The 25950-nt window shown below is 40.7% G+C and overlaps 1 long non-coding RNA gene and 1 other non-coding gene across 2 annotated transcripts; one reads left to right on the top strand and one right to left on the bottom strand.

The window, feature by feature from the left end:
• Window positions 1–343: 343 nt before the first annotated feature.
• LOC121489811 lies at window positions 344–11254 on the bottom strand. Its single transcript, XR_005987428.1, has 3 exons — window positions 11118–11254; window positions 2446–2494; window positions 344–2340 (listed from the first exon to the last, which is right to left on the bottom strand). It is a non-coding gene; the product is annotated as an uncharacterized LOC121489811 (long non-coding RNA).
• A 3140-nt stretch (window positions 11255–14394) lies between these two features.
• TRNAE-UUC lies at window positions 14395–14466 on the top strand. Its single transcript has one exon. It is a non-coding gene; the product is annotated as a tRNA-Glu (tRNA).
• The last annotated feature ends 11484 nt before the right edge of the window (window positions 14467–25950 follow it).

Raw genomic sequence — 25950 nt, forward strand, 5'->3', positions numbered from 1 at the left:
ACCACAACACATTTATTAGAATGACTAAATTCCCAAAAGCTGACAAAATCATTTGCTGGCAAGGATATAGAGAAAAAAGAACTCTTGTTCATTCCTGGTGGAAATGCAAAATGGCACAGCCACTTTGGAAGACAGTTTGTCAATTTTCTACAAAGTCAAACATCCTTTTATCATGTGATCTGCCAATTGCACTCCTGGGTATTTACCCAATTGAATTGAAAACTTATGCCCACACAAAAAATTTTCAATTCATAATTGAAAAAACTGGAAACAACCATGATATCCTTTAGTAAGTGAATAAATAAACAAACTTTCGATGGAGTACAATGAAACATTATTCAGTGATAAATAGAAACAAGCTATCAAGCCACATAAAAACTGTAAATCTTCAATACATATTGTTAAGTAAAAGAAGTCAGTCTGAAAAGACCACATATTGCGTGATTTCATTTATATTATATTCTGGAAAAGGCAAAACTGTAGAGACAACAAATAGCAGTTGCCAATAATTTGGAGAGGTAAGACGGTTGAATTACAAGGGATCTTTTAAGGTAGTGAAACTACTTTTCTCTGGTACCATAATAGTGAGTACATGAAACTATGCCACCATCAAAAAGCATAGAACTTTACAACACAAAGAGGAACCTTATACAAAAATTATTTAGGAAGTCAGGAGCCCCCAAAATGTAATGCAGGCTGTAACAAAAGAATCTAACTGTATTACAAATGTATGACACTTCCTTTCAGAAGAGACCAGGGAGAAAAAGTGTGGACCTAAGTAATTTTAGAAATGAGTATATGATACTAAAGACATAAGGATCTGCACACATGTATGGTACTCTAGGTGGATTTTTTTTTCAGGATATGGGTTAACACATCTGAAACTACACAAATATGGAATTGAAAAGAAAGTAGATGGTGAATGGTGAGTGTAAGGTTTCTCACTATTGAATCAGAATGTTACATATAAGCATGGCTAGAATAATCTATAGGTAAAGGATTAGAGCTGGAGACATCAGTATGAACTCATGTTTAGCTTCATTTAGATGAGCACATATAGAAATATTAATATCTATATACATAACATATAGATATGTTAGTATCTGTAAGTATAGACACATATATAGTATGCATATACACATAAATTTCCTTGCTCTTTCTGCCAAGAAGACCTAGAAGCAATGATACCCCAGTAGCAGTGAGCACACTCAGCACAGATTTTGGTTTCTAGTATCATTTTCCAAGAACTCCTTGGAGAAATGGTTTACTCTTGAGGCAGGGAATATGCAGGATGAATCTGGAGCATCTTATTGTGCTAAAAAACAAGGAAGTACTAAAATACAGATACACACACACAATAATTAAATAAATAAATGTGAAATGATAGGCTAATTTCCTTTGCAGAAGAATTCCAAATAATTTATGCAGATACTCCACATTAAAGAAGGTAGAGTATAACTGTCCCTTCATTAAGCGGAGGCTGGGTATCATGACTTCTTTCCAAAGTGTGCTTAGTCAGTTCTTTGAAGGTCTAGTAATCAAATTAATACAAAACAGATTAACAGGAGAAAAACAAATTTAATCACACACATACAAGTGTCCCTTAAGAATATGAGACCCAAAGACAAGCCAGGATTTGAAGCTTGTATGCCACTTTGTGCTAAGAAATGAGATAGGGACCTGGGGTTTCAAAGGGAAGAGGGTGAGTCACAGGACAATAAGAACAGATGTTTGGTGATTAGGTATTTGTAATGCTATTCAGATAGGAAATTCAGATAAAAATTTTATCTCTTGGTAATAGCTCTCTTTCTTGGTCAGGACCCCTATCTAAATTCTTCCAGGCAGTTTAAGGGAGAGATAAAATTTTTTCTTGAGAGTGCTGGGCCTTGATTGCCTTCAGCTCAAAATTCTCCACATGCCAAAGTGGCACAGTTTGGGAAGACTTTCTGAATCCTTTCAGTACAATATACAAAGGGAGAGAAGAATAACTTCTTTCTAAAGAAACCTGACAAACTTCAACCAGCTGATTAAGGTTAAGATCAACAATGATGAGAATGGCACTTTACTTATGCAGTCTTCCTTTTAGAAACCCGTATGCCCAATCTAATCATGAGAAAAATATCAGTTGAATTCAACTGAGGGGCATTGTGCAAACCATCTAATGAATACTCCTCTAAACTGTCAAGGCCGGGATCCCTGGGTGGCGCAGCGGTTTGGCGCCTGCCTTTGGCCCAGGGCGCGATCCTGGAGACCCGGAATCGAATCCCACGTCGGGCTCCCGGTGCATGGAGCCTGCTTCTCCCTCTGCCTGTGTCTCTGCCTCTCTCTCTCACTGTGTGCCTATCATAAATAAATAAATAAATAAATAACTTAAAAAAAAAAAAAACTTTAAAAAAAAAATAAAATAAACTGTCAAGGTCATCAAAAACAAGGAATTTTAAGAACCTAAGGAGATACAATGATTCAGTGTAATGGTGGTGTTCCAGATGAGATCCTGAAACAGAAAAAAGACATCAGTCAAAAACCAGGGCAATCTGAATAAAAATATGGACATTAGTTGATAATAATTTAATAATATTGGCTCATTAATTGTGATAAACATACCATACTAATGTAAGATGTTAATAATAGGGAACACTGGCCATGGGGTATATGAGAATGTTATATGCTATCTTCACAACTTTTCTGTACATCTAATACTATTCTAAAATTAAAACGTACTATTAAAAAAGAAAACAGGGCAGCCCGGGTGGCTCAGCGGTTTAGCGCCACCTTCAGCCCAGGGCCTGACCCTGGAGACCTGGAATCAAGTCCCATGTCAGGCTCCCTGCATGGAGCCTGCTTCTTCCTGGGCCTGTCTCTCTCTCTCTCTCTCTCTCTCTCTCTCCTCCCCCGCTGTGTTTCTCATGAATGAATAAATAAATAAAAATCTTAAAAAAAAAAGATAACAACATTATCACTGTATTTAATTAAGTGCAAGTTTATACATAAATTTTTTAATCAAAAAATTATGGGAATATTGGAAACTTAACTTATAAAACCAATGTAAAAGTTTGATTCACAAGAAATTTAACCTTGGTCTTGAACAATCCAAAATGTCATAGTGACATTTTTTATGGTGAATTAATTGTTAAAGATGCTGAATCACCTCAAAGTTTTCTTCTATTTTGAAACTGAAGCCTTTTCTTGTTGTCTCCTATCTAGAGTCATAAAGACTATTATGTAAATATAATTTTCAGTATCCACAAAGAGAAACATATTTTGATAACTTTTTCTTTCTTAGACAATTTTGACTTTTGATCTGAATTAAATATTCCCGGAATACACATATAATGATTGGATGATCTTTTTTATCTCTTAATCTGTAAAGTTTCTCCAGAAAGGATAAAAGAATGGGACAAAAAGATGTGAGGAAGCAATCTTCAGACAAATCGCTAACTAGCTCCTTCTGTAAGGAAAGGGAAGCAAGTTAAGATGTATTTTTTAAAAAAGAGTTCAACATATACACACAAACGAGACTATTATACAGCTGGTTTTGACACAATGTGAGTCCTCGAGAATTTTATCAAGTCATCTGATCAAAAAGCCCACACTTAGTAATTTCTATGGATGAAAATAAAGGAGGAGATTCTTCCACTTAAACAAAATGATGTCTCTTCTAGACAAATAAAGCAATTCCCTCATGAGGACTATTAAAATTTTCTGAAGTCTGTGGAAAATGCTCAAATGTTGAAATTCATGCAAGAGGTGATTTGCCAGATATTTCTTTATTAACAATCATTTTCTGACTTTAAGCCATCAAGAAAAACAGTGGGAAAGTCTTTGGAAATGTAGTAGCTAATCTTGAACACCATTTAAAAATGTGGCTTAGGAAAACAATGCTGCTTAGAGAGATACTTTCTCACATTTTTCATTAGCCTTAGCTAAAGAATATTTTATGGAGGCAAATTTGGGCCTAAATTGCATTCAGAAGTCTCCTTATACCAATTAAAGGAAGCAGACCATGGGGCAGTTGGAATTTTGCTTCCTTTCTGTTCTAAAGTGCTGTTCAAGTAAACTATCTTGCCCATATTAAAAATTCTCTAAGGTGGTGTCTGTGATTTCAAATGTCTTGGTAAAGGGGCACCTGGGTGACTCAGATGGTTAAGCATCTGCCTTCAGCTCAGGTCATGATCTCAGGGTCCTGGGATGTAGCCCCACATCAGACTCCCTGCTCAATGGGGAATCTGCTTCTCCCTCTCCCCCTCCCCCTCCCCTGCTCATGTCCTCTCTCTCGGTATCTCTCTCTCAAAGGATTAAATTTTAAAAAAATGTCTTGGTAAAATTGTGCCAGTTAGAAAGACATGTACAATAATTAGAGTTATAGTGACAAAACATAAGGACAGGAAAGGGTCAGCCTGGAGAAGTGTAGTTTATATTGAAAAGACCAAGTGAAAATTACAAAAATGTCTATAAGGATGGCTTTTGTAGAATTCTGTGTTTCTGGAGCCTGGTAAAGACAATCATCACCTATTGGGGCCAGACAAAACCTGGTTTCAAGTAGACAAAATTAAATAAAAGCAGTTTTTGAGAGAAACAAAAACAAGACTGAGGAAGTTCTTCTTACCAGGTTTTGAGGTGGTGACTTGGGACAAGGTTGCTCAAAGAACACTAGTCTTTTTTTTTTTTTTTTAAGATTTTATTTATTTATTTATTCATGAGCGACACACAGAGAAAGAGAGAGAGGTAGAGACACAGGCAGAGGGAGGAGCAGGCTCCATGCAGGGAGCCTGATGTGGGACTTGATCCTGGGACTTCAGGATGACGCCCTGAGCCAAAGGCAGGTGCTAAACCAGGGATCCCCAAGAACACTGGTCTTAAAAGAAATATCAATTTTTCAGCCTCTGAGATGGCTTGATGATAGATTTCTCAGGTCTAGATCTATAGACATCCTCCCACAAAAGACAAACCACTTTTAAGACACCAGACAAGCAGACAGTCAGGGCATTAGACAAGCAGGAGTTAGGTGCTAATAAACAATTTTGTGAAAGAACAATACAAATCTAGTCTAATAAGTAAAAATCCCAAAAGACCTAATTCCTAAGAAAACAAAATAAATCCAATGTTGAAAAGGCTTTAAAAAAATAGGGGAGTTTATCTTCCTGCCAAGGCAGATGGCAATTGGTGCAATTTTAGAGGCAGAAAGTCCCAAATGTGTGTGCCATCACTGGGTAGAGCATGCCAGGCCAAGGCATGAAGCTCTCAGCGCACCTGAGTAAAGCCTCTATTTCTGTCAATACCCTTCAGCCAAAGACCACCAGGGCACACCAGTAGCTGAACAAATTGGTTTTATTACTTTTTTCAATTAGAGAGAATATGTGCCACAAGGAACCATGGCATATCCACAAGAAGCTGTTCCAAAGAACCTATTATATAGTTAGGGTTCTAGTTAGCTGAACTGAGAAAGAGCCAGAAGAGTTTGTTATATTTGGGATGCTCTCAGAAAATGTAGGCAATTCGATAACTGGGTAACCCAATTCATCCTATCAAGGGGGAGAGCCCACCAGATGAGATTAAAAAAATAAAGTTGCAATTGATCAAGAAATTGCAGTCACTCATTTTAGCCAAGAGAAAGGGGGTGTTTGGTACTTTGTGGGTGGCATGGGGACCTTGTTTTTCATCTGTACTTAGACAATACTATGAAATAACCTTTCTTTGTCTCACTTTATCTTGGCCTCAGAGGGATCTTGTCTGAGGTTTGTGTTCTGTAAGATTGCTTTTTTCCAATAGAAAAATAATATGATCTAGCTATGAGCACCAGGCCAGTTCCCTAGATATCTGGGGCTATATATATTTTTTTCCTTTCTCAAAATTAAAATTTTGGGAAATAGACACAAGCAAACAATTAGAATTAACTAATCATAATACAGGGTAAGAAGTGAGTTAAAAGGATGTGTACAAGGTAGAATGGATTCTCTACATCATGATGTAGAGAATCATCCATTTGGGGTATGGCTGGAGGCCACCATTGAGCAGAGTTTGGTTCCAGAAAGATGTCCACAATGAGGTGATATTTAAGCTAAGTCTTGAGAGATAAGGAGACATTCCTTAGGTAAAGTAGATGAGGGACATACACAAATAGGAGGAAGAATGCATTTTTAGCAGAAATAAATTGGTGCAAAGGAAAGGAATTTTTAGGATGACACATTAGGAGAAACTACAAAGAATCCAAAGCATAGAGAAATAAGACTGTATGCAAAGGTCTGAGTCGGATGTTAATGACCTTTCTGAATTGCTAAAGAATTTGACCTTTTATGATAAATAACCATTGGAAGGTTTTAAGCAGTAGACTAATATAACCATATTAGATAGGCAGCAGCAAATACAGGTACAGGGAGACTAGTAAGGAAGCATTTTCAGTCATTCAGGAGTGATCCAAGGAAGGTCTCAACAAGGGCCTTGTTGATGGGACAGAAGGAGGAAGGTAATGGAGACTTTAATCTCTTTCTTAGAGCCAGAGGTGAATTTTCCCTGAAACTTTCAGCTTCAGGAAGTCTTACTTTGCACTGGCATTTTTCAAGTCCCTGGGAGGACCCACAAACTGTCTTAGGTAGTCATATATTTTTGTAAAGTTTATAAAACAAGATATTTTAACTACTATCAGGTTAATGCCTCTTTCCCCCTTGGAATTCCGCTCCTTCAGAGCTCCCCTCAGGTTGGGTAGAACTGGATGGCTCTGAGAATTCGGGGTCTGGCTGAAGAAAGTAATACAGGGGGCATTAGAATTTAATAAGTAAAAATACTCTTTTCTAGATTTTTTTATTATCTATGTTTTTCATTTTCTAAATGTGTAATTAGTTGTGATTTCTTCTTACTGTAGACGAATATTCACTTTCATACAGAATTTTATATTCATGAGTTTATATTCTTTTTCTTTAAATGGTTCTCAACATTTGTACAAGTGCTAAGCCCCACAGACTTGAGCCTCACTAGGCTAATCACCCAGTAGTGTGACACAAACATCTAGAGGTGTTATCTTGATAAGAACATTTCCTATGGCTCTGGCATTGGAACACGTCTGCAGTTTGATACTTACAGAGCCAGAAGCTAGTCTGTGGAAGATTTTTCCAAATACCAGACATGCAAAATTTTAAGTAGAGGATGACATTATCATTGGTCTCCTCTTAGGAATATACTTGATAACATTCAAACACTCCCAGATACATTTTGGATAGGAATCATTTGGAATATAATTTATAAGAAGTCCTATGATTGCAAGACACAAATTCACAGCCATCCTACAAACTGTAAAGTTGTGTTTTGCACATTCCAACACAATGGATCACATCATGGGGTTTCCAAAAATCTTTGACAGATCACTGAAAGTCACATAGGGGATCCCTGGGTGGCTCAGTGATTTGGCGCCTGCCTTTGTCTCAGGATGTGATCCTGGAGTCTCGGGATCGAGTCCCACATCAGGCTCCCTGCATGGAGCCTGCTTCTCCCTCTGCCTGTGTCTCTGCCCCCACCTTTCTCTCTGTGTGTAGTCTCTCATGAATAAATAAATAAAATCTTTAAAAAAAAAAGAAAGTCACATAAATCTTACCAAAGTAATAATTCATTAACAGGAAGATATAAATTTCAAAAAGAAGTGGCAAATATATTCAGATTGGGCGCCTGGGTGGCTCAGTTTGTTAAGCATCTGCCTTCAGCTGAAGTCATTCATGATCCTGAGTCCTGGGATCAAGCTCCACTTCAGGGTCCCTTGCTCAGTCTTGTGTCTGCTTCTTCCTTTCCCTCTGCCTCTCCCACACCCCCTGACTCATGCTCACTACTGCTTTCTCTCTCAAATAAATAAACTCTTTAAAAATAAATAAAAATGAATTCTTGGATTCTTTGATAATCCAGTTAATAAAAAGGAGCAAATCATATTAATTCACTGGCAAGATATTTAAATTTCCTACTGATTTGACACAAAGTACTGATTTCAACAAAGACTGCAACAACCACAAAACCTTATAAGATGCCAGTGCAATGAGACAAACAGAGCAAACTGATAAGTAGGTATCATCAATGCAGGGAATATTGGAAATATCCTGGAGTGTTATGATTCATATATGAAAGAACCTTAACAGAGGTTGCCATAACTTAGTATCAGTGTTAAAAATATATAAGATATTAATAATAATATCAATATAATAATATATCAATAATAATAATCAATGAGTTGAGAAACAAAATTTTCTCAATTATTAACAAAAGAACAAATTTCAAAAATCATGCTAAAGACCACATTATCTTTCTATTCCTTATGGAAAATATTACATTCTCTGTCATATGAGAAAGACCAAAGAGTGTGCAGCCAAAAAAACAAACATAGGGGGCATTAGAAGTTAATAAATAAACATTTTTTTTCTAGACTTTTAAAATATATGTGGTATTTTTCATTTGTTAAATGTGTGATTTGTTGTGATTTCCTCTTACTCTAAATAAATGTTAACTTACATACATAATTTTGTATTCATGATTTTGTGTTTCTTTTTTTAAAATAGATTCCAACATTTGTCTAAGCTCAAAGCCTCACTTGAACAGGTTCTGCTCAGCCAGTAAAAATCTGAGTCTGCGTACACTCAGTTATCTCCCTGATGACTTCATTTCTACTGAAAACCAGGTACAGCTTCACTATTAATGTCACAATCTTTTTTTTTTTTTTGTCACAATCTTTTTAATGGTTGCTTCAATCTCTCTAAACACATGCTAATTCTCTCAAGCAATGACTGGTTTTTTAACATACTTGGAAATGCAACTTATTTTAAAGGAATCCACATTTTAGAGATGAATTCATAATGCTTTTTTATACATTGAAAAAATTCTTTTCTGCCCCTAATAATTCAGGAGTTTTCAGTGATTTAAAAAAGGCTAAAGTTATAAATCATATTTCAACTCTGCTCTTATACACCCAGAAGAAATTTGTTAAACAAATACTCTATGACTGCTCTCTTCCCACCCCTCAGCCCTTCTAAAATAAATATTACCCGCTCGGCTTTCATCTTTGCATGGTAATTTTAAAAAGCAAAGTATCTATATCCTGGAAGAAAGTATAGTTTTTTATTATTGCTGTTGAAGTTGATGTTGGAAAGACTCAGATTTTAATTAAATAGTATGCTTTCTCTAAGTCTTTACTATTATTAGATAAATCTGGATACTCACAGTTAAGGGAATAATTGTCTTTTTTTTTTTAAGATTTTATTTATTTATTCATGAGAGACACACACAGAGAGAGAGAGAGGCAGAGACACAGGCAAAGAGAGAAGCAGGCTCCATGCAGGGAGCCCAGTGTGGGACTTGATCCAGGGACTCCAGGATCATGCCCTGGGCTGAAGGCAGGCGCTAAACCGCTGAGCCACCCAGACGTCCTGGGAAGAATTGTCTTGGAACATGGAATTTCCATTGTAGTAAATCAAAACCAGTGGAGTTATTGGCAGTTCTATGCAGCTAGCCTGATATAATGAACAATTACTTTTTAAATAAAAGTTTGGTTTGGCTTGGAGAATAATCAAAGATGCTCTATGGGAGCACTGCCAGTTTTTCTGCTTCCTTTGAGTGTGTTCATTAGAGCAAAGAATAAAGGTGGTTACCATCTTGCTTCCCCACTGGACACATTTTTGGAAACATAAGTTAAGGAATGTGGACTTATCAAAATATTACTTCCATAATCATACTACTATTGTAAAGAAAATAAACCAATAAACAATGGTTACATATTTATCTTGTACTAGACCCTATGCTTGGTATGGACAAGGTAGAGAAACAGTTCAGACATGTTCTTACCCCAAGGTGCTCACATTCTATTTGAGGTTTTTTAAAACATGGATACAGAAAGATGATAAAACCTGCAAAATCTTAAACAATGGTTAAATATATGATAGAGAGTAAAGGCATTGCCAAGGTTCCAGCAAAAGAATGAAAGCAGGAGAGAAACAGCATACGCTCAAATGCAGAGAGAACACATGAAATCTCTCCAAGTAATGTGCTCAAATATTGGCTGTGTATGCTTAAGCATGTCACCTTAGCTTTCTTCAGAGGTCTGGGCAGCCTGAGTGTGTACTGGTGAAACGACAACACTGAGCAAGTACCACTTTCATTTCAGGCAGGATGCTTAGAACTTGCCTTCGCAATGACTCACTGAGCTATATATGGATGTGGGTGGGGACATGGTGGGGAGGACACACTTTTTCCAAGATTTCAAAGATTTAATTCAAAAATTAACAGTTAGTCAACTCTTGGATTTAGGATTTATGCCAGGTATATCTGACTTCAAAAGGCAGGAGAAATTCATACACACAAATACATATACACACAGGCATTATTCATATTATTCTATTTTAACCTTCATGTTATGCAGGTTAATAAAAAAAAAAATGTATTACCAGTAATCTTATTCCTGCCAAATTACAATTCACAGAAAGACATTAGAATTTAATACTTTTTATTCATAATGTATATTGTCCTTGGAATTTTCTATTCCTTTGTGGAGGAACTGCTTTCTAGTTTTTATTCATTTCAGCATATTCCAGTATTATTCTTATCATGGAATCAATACAAGAGGATCTCCTAAAAGGATCTTACTAAATCTATTAGTTGGATGATTTAAATTCCTGCTTATTTTTGAAGTTCTGGCCTTGAAAATCCCCAACGTTATCTTTTTAGATTGTAAATCTAAACTCTAAATTACTAAAATATATCAAATATGTAATAAAAGAAATGTCAAATATTAACTCCGAGGTTTTTAATTACTTGAGTTAATACTCCCAAATGGAAGGATTCCAAAGCACTGTTTTGTAAAACAAAGCAAAATATTTGAGGCTTTTTACGCTGCTACTCCAGTTTTTACCAAAAACAACACCATAACCATCGCCTGAGGCACTTACTTACTAGAAAATTCCTTTCTATGTGTTTTGCCCTTATCATTTTTGGAACTTAAGCATTATTTGGGATACTACTAATAAGCCTCGATACTTTTATTTACCGAATAAAACTTTTATTCAATAGAATAAAAATTTCAGGCTTAGTGATAATTTTCAAGACCTATCTTAGTTAAACCAGCATACTCAGTTTAAGCACCTACTATGTCCCACCTGGATCCACTTAAAGTCCATCAATTTGCTTCCCATTGTCACTTTCACCCAGACGCTGGTGGGGGAATCTGGAGTGGGCGGTGTTAAGCGGTGGGTGGTCCTCTGGGTCCTCTGGCTCCCGGAGGGTGAGGGGCGAGGGGGCACGGAGGAGGGCCTAGCAGCGGCCTAGCAGCCAGCCGTGCGGGCCGGGCCGCGCCGCGCGCTGCAGAAGCAGGGGGGGGGCGGGGGGGGGGCAGAAGAGGGAGGTGCTGCCCGAGGGCAGAGAGGGCTCCCGGGTCTAGAGCTCCTCGGCTCCAGCAGGGGGCAGGCGCCATGTTTTCCCGCCAACAAGGGGAATCAGGCGGTCCACGTGGGAATTTCGCCTGCAACAAAGGGAGCTTCAGCACCTGCTTGGCAGTGTTCCCTAACGTCTCCGTCCCCAGGCGGACCACACCCAGGTGGCTCAATTATAGCCTTGCACTGGGGGGTGGGGGAGAAAGCCGGGTGTGGCCTCGAGTTTGTGCAGCATATCCCAGCCGAGGAGCGAGGAGCGGAGCCTGGCACCAAGGAGTGTGAGACGGGGAAGCCCTCCAGGCCGCGGGAGAGGGGTGCGTCAGTTCCCGCCACCACTACGCGGCCCCCGAGGGGGAAGGCACAGGGGAGGAAGTGCCCCCGCCCCGCCCCCACCGGCCCCGCGTCCCGCGGGAAAGGGGTGGACTCACCTCCTCGCTGCAGCGTGCAGCGGGGCCGGGACTCAGCCGGCTCAGGGGCTCCGAGGCCGGGCGCCGTCCGCCGTGTCCGCTCTGAGTAGCTGGAGGCTGCACTCGGCGGCTCGGGGGTTCCCCCGCGTGGAGGCGACGAGGACCCTCCGGGCCCCGGGCAGGCGGATTTCCAGGGGCCCACGGTTCGGCATTGAGGGCATGGCCGCGTTGGCTCCTTGGGATTGGCCCCGAGGGAGGCGCATCGCCCCTCGGCCCCGCATCACTCCGCGTCGGAAGCAAGCCCGGGGCGGGGGTGGGGGTGCGGTTGGTCCCCGACGCCCGCCAGCCACCCGGCCGCCCCCAAGGCTTGGGGTGGGAATTGGCCTTTCTGCTGGAGGCCTCTGGAGTTCAGCCACTTGCTCTCTGGTGTTCAAGACTTTGAATGCCATTTTCACCAGGTTGGGAACGGGAATTTGAGGACCCTCCTCGGCCTTCTTTGATTTTGGGGGAGGACTGACCGATCAAATGGGTCGCCAAGACAGTAGCCCCAGCTGGGGAGGAGGGTCCGGACAAGTGTACTGGGGGAAAGCCTCAGCGAGCCTATTAAGGAAAACTGCAGGGTTTTCATCTGGATTCCGAATGACTTCCTGGAGTTTACCATAGTTGATGGCCTCTGACAAGGTGACTTAATGCAGTGACTAAATGCAACAAAACTTAATTTCTAAATGTAACAATAAAATGTACCTGTTGGTAGTTGGCAAGCTGTTTCCACTTCAGAGTTTCTCTCATTCCATCTTGTGGCTCTGCTCCCTCCTGCCTCAGCTGGAAGGGGCTGGGGAAGATACTGTGCCCAGCATGGCAGGGAAACCCAGCCAGCCAGCCACTCTTCATTTTTCAGAATGGTAATGAATGATCCTGAAGCCTGTGCTGTGCTTCTTGTTCTCCCATGCCAGGGATCTGCAGGGAGTACGAAGAGGCCCCAAGACTCTCCTGAGACCTCTGCTTCCCATAGAATCTTCCCTAATACCCTAATATCACAGGGTGACTGGCTATAGGCAACACAGGATTAAAGGTACTGGATTAAATACACACCTTTCACATTTCAGTAGATAATTGCCAAGTTGTCCTCCCTATCCCCACAGCCCATTTCTGTCCTCATTGAACCAATTCCTCAATGACACTGGCTATTGCGTTTTTTTTTTTTTTCCTGGAATTTGTTAACTAATCAGAACTCCTTGCCTCTCTGTCCACTATTCATATCTTTGACCCTTGCTCCTGTGGATTCCCCCAGATGTTAAGATTCAATTGTATGGTAATAATAGTCACCTTTTCCTATCCAACGTGTTTCAGACATTTTTCTCCCAATCTGTAGCTAGAATGTTGACATTATTTATGGTTCCTTTCATGCCAAAAAAAATGTTTTCAATTCTTAAGAATTTTTATTTTTCAATAGACAATTGAAATTCTTTGAGATTCAGAATACTTTAATCCCTCCACCCTTCCTTGATTTTTGAGTAGGGTGATCCTGGCCCTCCTTTGTGGTAACGTCATTGTGCCCCTAAGTGTGTCTATTACTTGCACAGCACTGTGTCTTGGTGTTCGCTGCCTGAGAAGCAGTTCAAGAACAATGCTGGTTTTATAAAAATTAAAAAATAAAAATGGTTGGTCATAAACACATTTAGGAAATCCTGACACTGTGCCTCCTTGATCAAGTTTGATAAGTTTGATGAGTTTCTAAGCACTTCCTTTCTTCCATATCTTTGCCAACACTTGACATTTTGACACTTATGTTTTGTCCAAATGCTAGCTGGAGCCAGTGAGGCCGAGATGTTTTTCAAATGGTTTTGTCCGAGGGGTTCCTCTCCAGCTCATGGCCTATTCACAATAAGTTCTCACTTTTACATCGCAGTGTTTGTCTAATTATAAATCACGTGTAGTTTATATGAAAGCAACCCTTTGTATGTTTATCTCTCAATCTGTTGGGGATTTTTTGTTTGTTTTGTTTTTTCACTTTTTCCCCCCAAAGTATGAGTTGTTCACCTGGTGCAATGTGTGGATTTTTCCTTTATGGTCTGGGTGTTTTGTTCTGATTCTGGCCTTCCTAAACAAGAGTGTAAACACAGTAGTCCCCACAGGTTATTCAGGGTACGCAGACTTGAGAATGCAGGATTCCGAGGGCCTAAACCCTCATGACTGCAAAGACCCGGGCTAAGGAAAGGTTTTGAGCCCCAAGGTCAAACTGGGGAACTGGGCCCTGGGAAGCCAATGTCATAACGTGTTTCTCGAGCCACTCCAACCACTCTTCTCCAAATCCCACGGCCCGAGCTCGTTCACAGCACTTTCTGGGGAATGCACCTGGCCGGCGAGGGGCGGGTGAGGGCCGCCTGGGGTCCGCGGGGCGCAGCACCGGCGCAGAGCCGCTCGCCGCCCGCCGCCCGCCGCCCTCCCGGAGGAACTCCCGGAGCTGTCCACAACCAGCAACGCCGAAAGCCACGCAGGCGCAGAAGGCGGGCGCGCAGGGGGCGGGGCCGCACGCGGAAGCGGAAGTCTGCGGGAGGCTTTTCAATTCACTTACACTGAAGGCGACTTCTGTCGCCTCCCATATGGTCTAGCGGTTAGGATTCCTGGTTTTCACCCAGGCGGCCCGGGTTCGACTCCCGGTGTGGGAATGCTGGAGTTTTTATAAAAAAAAAATTGCTACCCAGCGCATTTGTATCCTTCTTAGCAAGAAAGCGTTGAATACAGTTGCTGAAAGCTGTAATTCTGAAGGGGAAATGTTGAGGCATAAGGACCCAAACCTTGTTGGTGTGTTTCTCCAGCTTGAAAAACTTGCTTGTGTAATTAGTATTGTTACTTCTGCCCATCACGCAACTCATTTAAAATGTCATAATAAATCATCATAATTAACATTTAATTGTCAAACTGCATTAAACGGATTCATTTTTTCTACTGTTACTCAGATAGTTTACATATAACATTGTGTAAGTTTAAAGGTGTACAATATGATTTTATATGTATATGTATATACACACATATATTTGCACAGTAGGGTGAGTTCATACCTCCATCACCTCATGTAATTGCCATTTCTTTTATATTTCTTAGACTTTCTTATGTTTTGGCCAATTTACTGCTTTTATGCCCCCACTAAGTATTTCTGGCCCAAGAATAAAGAGATGGAGAACAAAACAAAGAGAGGAAATGGGGTCTTAGAAGCTAAACCCAAAAGGAGCTGATATTTTAGGGCTTTTTGGGGAAAGCAAAATGCTTTTTTTTTTTTTTCTTTTTACAATCTTATTTATTTATCATGAGAGAGGGAGTCAAGAGACACAGGCAGAAGGAGAAGCAGGCTCCATGCAGGGAGCCCGATATGGGACTCCCGATTTTGGAGGTCAAGGATCACACCCTGGGCGGAAGGCAGATGCTCAATGGCTGAGCCACCCAGGCACCCCGCAAAGTGCTTCCTGAAGCAAGAGTTTCTATGGCTGGGATGTAAAGAAATGAGAGGTCTCCAAATAGAAGTATAGCTTTAACAGAGGTTTAACAAGGGTAGGGAGTAAAAAGAAAATCAAATCCATTCAAATAGCTAACTTTTACAGAACATGTTGTGGGAAAACTGAAGCATGAAATCAGCTTCTGGATAGTGTGGTTAGGTTGAGGTCAATACTCAACAAACTCAAATTTTGAGAAGGAGGAAGGGCCTTGAAACTTTCTCAGCTTCTAAACCATTTCCCAGATAGGAATAAAGTATTTTTCTATGAATAGGCCTACATGTTTTTTAATTATACTGTAAGTCTACTGGGATCGAGTCCCATGTTGGGCTCCCTGCATGGAGCCTGCTTCTCCCTCTGCCTATGTCTCTGGCTCTCTCTCTCTCTGTGCCAGTCATGAATAAATAAATAAAATCTTAAAAAAAGATTATACTGTAAGTCTAGATGAGCAGCTGTCAAAGCACACGATGCTATCTCCTTTGAAAGTTCTATTGTTTGAACCAATCCTATGCCATTCACTAAGATCGATCAAGTCATGGGGGCAAACTCCAGGTACACCAGTTGTGGATATCTTGCCCTTGATCTGGACAATAAAACGGTTGGCGAAAATACCCAGCAAACTTGGACTTACAGCCACTCCCAAATACTTAGACTAACTCATGGAATACATATCAACAAGTTTAGCCCAATCCATTATCTTCTGCCTACTTGGTGTAATAATCTTACTATCCATTTTTATATCTATTCCTCAAATGTTTTCAAATATAAATTGGCATAATCTTATAATTATTTCAATGTCTAAACAATCTTATGCTGGGTCAGACTATATGTATACCTGACCTCCTGGCAGGCTTGGGACTGAGTTCCAGTTTTGTGTCTGAAAACTTTGGAGAGTGATGGTTTGGAATGGGCATCCCCATGCAAGGTAACCACCATGGTTAAAATCCATATTGAGTTCCTTGGTGTGCAAAGTGTGGTCTGTGAACCAGCAGCAACAGCATCATCTAGGCACTTTCTAGAAATACAGAAACTCAAGCAACACCCTTGGCCTACTGAGTCAAAATGTGCATTTTAACCAGATACTCAGGTGATTCTCATGCACACTAACATCTGAAAAGCACTGATTAAGTCCTCAAGCAAATAAGACTAGCTTCCTTAGAGGGAGAGAAGCTGCTTCCATGACAAGAAAAATCTCAAGGAAATTGGGGGCTTCATAATTCTCAGATTCATCTGAACCAACTTAAATCATCCCATTCCTTGTTTTAGGGTTCCATTCTTTCTTAACCATTACAGTGGCTTTCACTTAAGTAATATGAAGAAGCTATGAGTCAAACTTACATTGTAATTCTATTTGTGGAATCAAATTGGCTTGTCAGCTGTACTTACTATGACTTATTTCTATAAAGGATATGGAATTATCCAAGGGCCATCATACAGGATCTCCAGTCCTCTGACCATATATTGAGTTGAGAGTTTAAAACCCTGAGTGACTCTCTCTATGTCTATCATAAATAATTTTTAAAAAAATCTTAAAAAATAAATAAATAAAACCCTGAGTGATTCATTTTCTTTGGGTAATTCTCCAGTACAGTCAGAAATAACCAGCCCACCATCACAGTAGTTGACTGTAGCAGTCTCTTGATCTCCCAACATCTTACCTTCAATAGATTTTATTTCAGGTTATGCCAGGTTATAGCTTAAGTAAGTATCTTTTCACTATGTATATGAACTACCAGTATCTTATTTTCCATTAATAGTGAAGTCATTACTTTGTCTATGTCCAAGGAAAGACAATCAGTCTCAAATTTTCATCTTTGAGTGTTTATTTCATGAAAGCACTACTGGTTACAAAAACAGTATAAGTGGATGTCTAGCTAGACAATCAGAAAACACTTCAGATACCTCTTATAGATGAAGGGATAGAAGAAGAAAGAGGAAGGAGGCGGCTCTAACAAAACTTAGGAGCATCTCACTGCTGACATTGTTAAAGCCTGAGAATAATACAGCTGGAACCATCCAGACTGCTCGTGGTGGCTACTGCAGGAGCGTGCCAGTTACTTACACACTGCCTCAGCTGCTTGAACTACTGATGCTCATGACCTCTGTTGGAAGTGACAAAAACACTGCAGCCAGAAGTCAGTCACTGCCTTTAAAAAAGAGAAGAGGGGGATCCCCGGGTGGCTCAGTGGTTTAGTGCCTGCCTTCAGCCCAGGGCATGATCCTGGAGACCTGGGATCAAGTCCTGTGTCAGGCTCCCTGCATGGAGCCTGCTTCTCTCTCTCTTTCTCTCTGTGTGTGTGTCTCATGAATAAATAAATAAAAAATCTTAAAAAAAAAAAAAAAAAAAGAAGAAAAAGAAACACCCCTGCTGTCAGTGTCTTCAGTTGACTGAGCCAGGTGAACTGGAAATATATGTAAGAATGCCCCTGTGCAATACAGAGAAGCATATGCTTGCCCAGACAGGGGAACGATGGCAGCCATGGAGAGGAGACAGCTATGACATCCATGAAGATGTTTACTTTGTTTTCAAATATGTTCCAAGGCTAACTCACAGTTTCTCAGTCTTGGCCACCCTCCTTGTCCTCTCTCTAGGTCCCAGTTTCCTTTTCCTACTTTGTCTCTGAGTGCCTCTTGCAGATATATATACAATAGTTTTATTTGTAGCCTCAGTAAAGGATGTTTCATTTTTTTTATTTTTAATTTTTATTTATTTATAATAGTCACACACAGAGAGAGGGAGAGGCAGAGACACAGGCAGAGGGAGAGGCAGGCTCCATGCACCGGGAGCCCGATGTGGGATTCGATCCTGGGTCTCCAGGATCGTGCCCTGGGCCAAAGGCAGGCGCTAAACCGCTGCACCACCCAGGGATCCCAGGATGTTTCATTTTTGTTGATAAAGCAAAATGCTTATAAGCAAAACAAAAAAGCAATTGATCTTTTACTGAAGCCTGCTTTATTAAAAGGCATGCATTCTTAATGCTTCCTGAGAGAGAAGCAAAACAACTGAAACCTGTGGCATATAACCTAAAGTGTGATGGTATTGGCTGTACTCATTTTCCTAATATTTGTAGAAATTGCAAAAACCCTATTTTCTCATCAGATAGTTCATTTTCAGTTTGTCTATCACACTTTCTCTTATAGTGTGAGATTTATTTTATTTTGGTTTGTTTGTTAATAAAAATATAAATAATTTGTGTCAGTATATTAATAAATACTATTAATTATTTTAAAAACATTTTAAAACAAAACAAGAGACCCCAAATAGAGTTAGACTAAACCCCACATCACTAAACCAAGACTTAATTACAACTTCAGCTCTCTCAGAAATGGAATCTTAAAACCGGTCAATCAGGAAACCATCTGATCAGTACTAGTTTGGTTAATCTGCCTAATTGACCCCTTCCATAGGAAAGTGCCCTTACAGTAACCAGTCTGATTTTTTGCCTTGTATAATTCCCTCGTCCCCACTCCTGCCTATAAAAGTCTTCCATTTTATACAGCTCTTCAGAGCCCCTTTCTATCTGTTAGATTGGATGCTGTCCCATTCAGAAGTCACAGAATAAAGCCAATAAGATCCTTAAAATTTACCCAGTTAAATTTTTTTAACAAAAAGTTAATATTATAACTACCTTAGGATATAAATAAGAATACAGAAAATAGGCTAATAATGGGGGGATGCAGGGGCACTGGGTGGCTTATTCAGTTAAGCAGCTGATTCTTGATTTTGGCTCAGGTCGTGATCTCTGGGTTGTGAGATCAAGCTCCAAGTTGGGCTCTGCTACTGGGCAAGGAACCAGTCTAAGATTCTCCCTCTCCTTCTCTCTCTCTATTCTTCTCCCTCCCCATCTCCCTCTCCCCCACTTTCCTGAGTGTTCTCTCTTTCTTTCTTTCTTTTTTTTGGGGGGGGAGAGAGAGATAGAGACAGAGAGACAGAGAGACAGAGAGAGAGAGGAGATGCAAAAGCATAAATGTTTACTGAGGGTTCAAGTCATGCCTTGAACTTTGACTATAGAGGAACATAGTCCTAAGAGCACACATTCTCTTTTAGACAGGATCAGACAGGTGGTAAGAATCCTGGTGAACAGGCTTTGAGCTTGTTAATATGTCCCAGAGACAGTTATCAAGGTGGTTGAGCTAAGTATCTACATCAATACCTATTGTAGTGTAAGAACAAAAGCTCATCTAAGAAGCATGCAATGACTATTCTAAGCGGTCAGCATAGCCAGCTTTTGTAGACCGCCCAGAAAGATGACCTAATTATTACTCTCTAGGATGCTCTTGTAAGGAGTGGTTGTTAGAGAACTTTTTTCAGGGAAAAAAGTAAAAATATTGGTAATGTGCCCTTTGATTCTCCATTCACCCATACAGGAAAACCTGAGGGTTTTTGTTACTTCTTTTCATTCATAATCAGCGTCTAGTCTATAATGATGTTTTCTTTAGTTGATCTAAAGAGCTCCTCAGAAATCTCCTCCTCTCCCTCCTCACTGCCATAATTTAGTACTGAGCCCAAAACATCCCACCTAAAAGATCATGAGCCTCCGACTTGTTTTCTTAAACATTCAGTAGAGAGACTTTGGTATTGGAGTGGTGTCACATCGCTGCCTGATATGTACAATGAAGACTCCTTAAAATGGCATATCATGGCCAGAAACTATGACTTTTTACAAACTTAGCTTCACTTTTACCTCCTACAACCAACGAGACCAAGCAACATACAAGCATGATCAGAAGGTCCCCAGTTGGGGCATCTGGGTAGCTTAGTCAATTGAGCATCCAACTCTTGGTTTCAGTTCAGGTCATGATCTCAAGTTTGTGAGATTCGAGCCCCACCCAGCCTTGGGAATCTGTGATCAACAGGGAGTCTGCTTGAGATTCTCTTTTTCTCTCTCCCTTCACCCCTCCCCCCAGACCATGTACTCTCTCTCTCTCTCTCTCTCTCTCTCAAATACGTATAAGTAAATAAGTAAGATTTATGAGTAAATAAATCTTTTTTTAAATAAAGGTCCATGGTTGGACCACTGGAGATGGAGTTGGCTTACCTCCTGAAGGTAATGGGATGCCAATTACAAGACAGTTGGGCCCCTGTTGCTCCACCTTCACCTCCTCACCCATCCCACTCCCCTCAGTCACTGCTTCCATATAAGTTAAAGATACAGGACTGGACAACAGGGGAGGTATCACTCAGTGAAATTAATTTCCCAGGGGAGGACTGCTTACTGAGAGGGAGGCTTTGTCCACTGCAGGAGGCATGATCAAAGTAACTAGTGGTATTTGGGGGTAATATTATCCTGCATATTCCTACTGCCCTACTGCCATCACCAATAGTAGTATCTTGCCTGCCTGTGATGTATTGGGAGGAAAAAAATTTACAATGTTCAGTATTATGGGAGGAGCTTTTTAAGTTAGACATAGAGCTGTTTCCTACCACCTCCCTCTTCATTTCTCTCTTTCCATTTCTAGACTGCAGATCCAGAAAGCAAGCCAGATCAGCTGAGCTCTTGACAGATTGCTGCAGTGAGCAGGGAAGTCAATTAAGCACAATACCATTCTGGAATTGCAAAAAGCCTGAAGAATCTGCAGGTCATTATAGAGAAATGCTAGTGGATCATTTGCAAGAATCTGAGGGTCTCACAGAGCATGTTGCCAATGGGCCTTGGGAAATGCTAGCAGATTCTATAGGGAATCCTTATAGGCTACTAGTAAATTTTTCGTGCAAGATTTTCAGTTTCAAGAGGGACCACTGATCTTTTAGCTTCTGACTGCTTAGCTGAGCTTCACCAGTGCATCAGATCAGAGATGCAAAAGAGGGAATCAAAGAAAGCTGAGGAAACAGTTCTCAAGCCACCACTACAGTAATTGTTAATGGGACCAAAAGATGATGGTGGGTGGAGGGAGTTTTTGTGAGCCTAAGGACTCTAAGAAGGTCCCTGGTGCTGGTAAACACCCTTGGTACAGCAAGCTGTTGGAATTTAGAGCCCTCTGGATTTGCTAGATCAGTGGCCCTAAAAATCCTTAGAGACATAGACCTCCTCAAGAGATAATCTTGCTAAGGCTAGTAAGGGAAGTGACACAGTGTGCACCTCTTTCAGAGGGCTGTGACAATAGTCCTGCCAGGATAACTGGATTCAAGCTACAGGCACAGACTCCTGGACACTAAGCCATCTCCTCCAGGAAGCTGGCTCAGCTCAAACCTGTGCCTACAGCCAGGAAATAGCTGTCTACTTGGTCCACTGCACTGCCCAGCTCTCCTTCCTTCTCCCTCCCCAGGTAACTTGAGGCCAAATCCTCAAGGATGCCCCTGTGACTGACACAGGTGCTGTGCCCTCCACAACTATACTTTTTGTGTACATGCCCTGCCTGCCAAGACACTGCCCCAGTCCTAGAACATGTTTAGGTCTTCATGTCAGCTTCAACCTACTGGTCACTGCTGTGTAGTGCCTGAACTGATGTTTTGGACCAGGTTAAAGAGATTCCTACAAAAACTTAAGGAAGAAGCCATTCTAAAGGCTGACTTTCTAAAGTATATACTAAAAGGCCATGAGGCATCTTTCCCTGACTCGGCAACTGCTGGGGCTCATGCCTACATTCAATCCTCCAGGCAGGCCTGGTCAATTGCCCTGGGTTAGCATTGATCTTGGCCTTGCCTCAGACTAATCAACCAATTCTTGTCACAGCCCATCAGAGTCTAACCTATTTGGATTCATGGTGGGAAGTCTATGCTTCTCAGTTGGGTCTCGAAAAAAAATCAAAGCCAAAAACATATAGGTGATTTTTTTAGGCCTAACCACAGGCAATTACAAGGCTCTGCCAGGCAGGCCTTGCGGGTAGCTGCCCTGCCCACGCCAGGCTTGGTGATAGCCAAGAAATGGCAGTCTCTCAAGGACTCATGCACTCCCCTGCCCTGCCCTCTAGCAACCCATACACTTATGTACATCTGCATTCCTAGCCAGGCATCCTCATTCACAGGTATCTTTCAGGGCCACTATGCTTGGTTTCTTTGGTTGAAGGAGATAAAAGTGCATACTGACTTTGTAAAAAGTCGTTGTTTCTGACCATGATGTATCAATTTCAGGCATCTTCACAGATAAAGTAATAGAAAAATCATAGAAGATGTCTTGGCAGCTGCCACCTGACACCATACCATTCCAAAAGTTGCCCTACTGAATGTTTAAGAAAGCCAATGGGAGGCTAATGATCTTTTAGGTGGGGTGTTTTGTGCTCAGAACTAAGTCCATGGTAGTGAGAAGAGATTGGAGGGAATCTCTGGGAGCTTTCTAGAAGATCAGCTCGATGGAACAGTATGATTGATTAAATGTAGATTATGAGTGAAAAAGTGCCCCTATTGTTCGTATATAGGAAATTATAAGGATATAGGAATTGTGTGTCAGAACATGGCACAGTGCCTCTGCTAGATCCCTTTATGGGAGAGGGGGCAGAGGAAAGACTTGAAATGCTGCAAAAGACCAAAGGAATGAAAAGATTTAACACAGGAATTTGGACTTGTGTAAATGTTGGCAAGTTGAAGGTCTGAGAAGCTGCCACCAGGAAATGGGCAAAACCATCACCAACAACTTTGGCATCAGCTTCTGGGTGAGCTGAGAAGCTAGACCTCCCAGAGAAGTCACCACACCATAGTGAGCTGTCATGACCAAACAAGAAATTCTTATTCTTCCTTTCTTCCTCTCTCTTTCCTGTGCCTTCCAGATCTCACCTTTCCTTATGCTAGGAAACCCTAACCCAGAACCGAATCTGCAAGTGCAATTCCTGGTGTCAAGTGACAAAAATATTGCAATTTAGTAATGAATTTTGTGTCCTTTTTTTTAAGGGAAGACAATCCATGGCCTGAGGGAGTACAGTGCCTCATAAGAAATGGAACACCCCTCCCAAGGAATTTTGGACAAGATTAGGTTTTATAGAGCATTCAGAGAGACAAGGTGGACATGAGGTATGATTGGCCAGGTCAGAGATTTCCTTACAAGGCTAGCAGATCCTATTGTCTAGGATAATGTAAACTAGTTAAATCTGAGTTGGAGGATTCTGACTGGTGTATGTTAGGTTTCCTTGGTTTCCATGGCTTCCGGTGCATAGCTCCTAAAAACCCTTGTAATTCCCTATATAAGAGCCATAAAGCATATTTTGTTATAATATTTAGTTTTGCTCCCACTTTCTATTTTTTTAATAAATTAATTTTTATTGGTGTTCAATTTACCAACATACAGAAAAACACCCAGTGCTCATCCCGTCAAGTGTCCCCCTCAGTGCCCGTCACCCATTCCCCCCCACCCTTTGCCCTCCTCCCCTTCCACCACCCCTAGTTCGTTTCCCAGAGTTAGGAGGCTTTATGTTCTGTCTCCCTTCCTGATATTTCCCACACATTTCTTCTCCCTTCCCTTATATTCCCTTTCACTATTATTTATATTCCCCAAATGAATGAGAACATATAATGTTTGTCCTTCTCCGATTGACTTACTGCACACAGCATAATACCCTCCAGTTCCATCCACGTCGAAGCAAATGGTGGGTATTTGTCATTTCTAATTGCTGAGTAATATTCCATTGTATACATAAACCACATCTTCTTTATCCATTCATCTTTCGATGGACACCGAGGCTCCTTCCACAGTTTGGCTATTGTGGACATTGCTGCTAGAAACATCGGGCTGCAGGTGTCCCGGCGTTTCATTGCATCTGAATCTTTGGGGTAAATGCCCAACAGTGCAATTGCTGGGTCGTAGGGCAGGTCTATTTTTAACAATTTGAGGAACCTCCACACAGTTTTCCAGAGTGGCTGCACCAGTTCACATTCCCACCAACAGTGTAAGAGGGTTCCCTTTTCTCCACATCCTCTCCAACATTTGTTGTTTCCTGCCTTGTTAATTTTCCCCATTCTCACTGGTGTGAGGTGGTATCTCATTGTGGTTTTGATTTGTATTTCCCTGATGGCAAGTGATGCAGAGCATTTTCTCATGTGCATGTTGGCCATGTCCATGTCTTCCTCTGTGAGATTTCTCTTCATGTCTTTTGCCCATTTCATGATTGGATTCTTTGTTTCTTTGGTGTTGAGTTTAATAAGTTCTTTATAGATTTTGGAAACTAGCCCTTTATCTGATATGTCATTTGGAAATATCTTCTCCCATTCTGTAGGTTGTCTTTGAGTTTTGTTGACTGTATCCTTTGCTGTGCAAAAGCTTCTTATCTTGATGAAGTCCCAATAGTTCATTTTTGCTTTTGTTTCTTTTGCCTTTGTGGATGTATCTTGCAAGAAATTACTGTGGCCAAGTTCAAAAAGGGTGTTGCCTGTGTTCTCCTCTAGGATTTTGATGGATTCTTGTCTCACATTTAGATCTTTCATCCATTTTGAGTTTATCTTTGTGTATGGTGAGAGAGAGTGGTCCAGTTTCATTCTTCTGCATGTGGATGTCCAATTTTCCCAACACCATTTATTGAAGAGACTGTCTTTCTTCCAATGGATAGTCTTTCCTCCTTTATCGAATATTAGTTGACCTTGCTCCCACTTTCTAAAGCAGTTGCAGTGATCATGGTGAACTGGGTGTCTTTTGTTATTCATACCAAATCCCTTTCAACCATATCTGAGTTAAGGAGATGATTTTTGGAAAGCATCTAGATAACTACAGGATGGGGTTGGTTGCCATGAGAACAAACCATGTAATTAGAGGGATGGAAGTTTCAGTCCCACACCCTTTAACCTCCAGTAGAGGGGCTGGAAGCTGAATCAATCACCAACCACCAATGATTTATTCAAACTTTCCTACCTAATGAAGCTCCATAAAAATCCAAAAGAATTTGGAAATTTCCAAGTTGGTAAACAAGAACAAATTCACATTCTGGGAGGGTGGGAAACCTAAATTCCACAGGGGTAGACACCTCTGTACTCAAAACCCTATGTATCTCTTCATCTGCCTATCTGTATTCTTTAATATCCTTTGTAATAAACTGGTAATCAAGTGAGTAAACCGATTTCCTAAATCCTGCAAGCTGTGGTGGCAAATTAATTGAACACAAGGATGGGGAACCTCCAATTTATAGTTAGTTGGTCAGAAGCACAGGTGACAACCCAGACTTGCCATTGGTGTCTCAAGGTGGGTGACAGCCTTGAAACTCCTGTGTGAATGGGCCTCAGTCTGTGGGCTTTGATGCTATCTCCAGGTAGTCATAATTCAGTTAAATTATAAGATACCCAACTGTTATCACAGAATTTCTCAGCATGAGGGAACACCCCCCACCCTCCAAATTGGTGTCAGAAGTGCTAGAGTGGAGCAGAGTATTGAGACTAGAGAAATGTTTTTCTTTCAGAGCAACATTATGGTCAGCCTTGGTCCTGAATCACTTTTCTCCATTTATTGCTTCCATATCTTAGCTTTATTCAGTACAAGAAAATATGCTTCTCAAGTCTTATCCTTTCTCTACAGTTCATATGTGATTTCTCATCATGTTTCATAATAAATTAAAGTTTATTAGTATTGTTCTGTTTCAGCACTTGCTCTCATTATATCAACTACTATCTTGAGCAAGTTTGAATTTTTCCGTTTTTTTTTTTTAAATTATGTTATCAACTATTTTTAAATGTTCTTAGGGAGGAGATAAAATGAAAAACAAAAATGTTAATGGAAATCTCTGAACAGTAGAATTGTGGATGACTTT

The sequence above is a fragment of the Vulpes lagopus genome, chromosome 4 (assembly GCF_018345385.1).
Source record: "Vulpes lagopus strain Blue_001 chromosome 4, ASM1834538v1, whole genome shotgun sequence".
NCBI lineage: Eukaryota > Metazoa > Chordata > Mammalia > Carnivora > Canidae > Vulpes > Vulpes lagopus.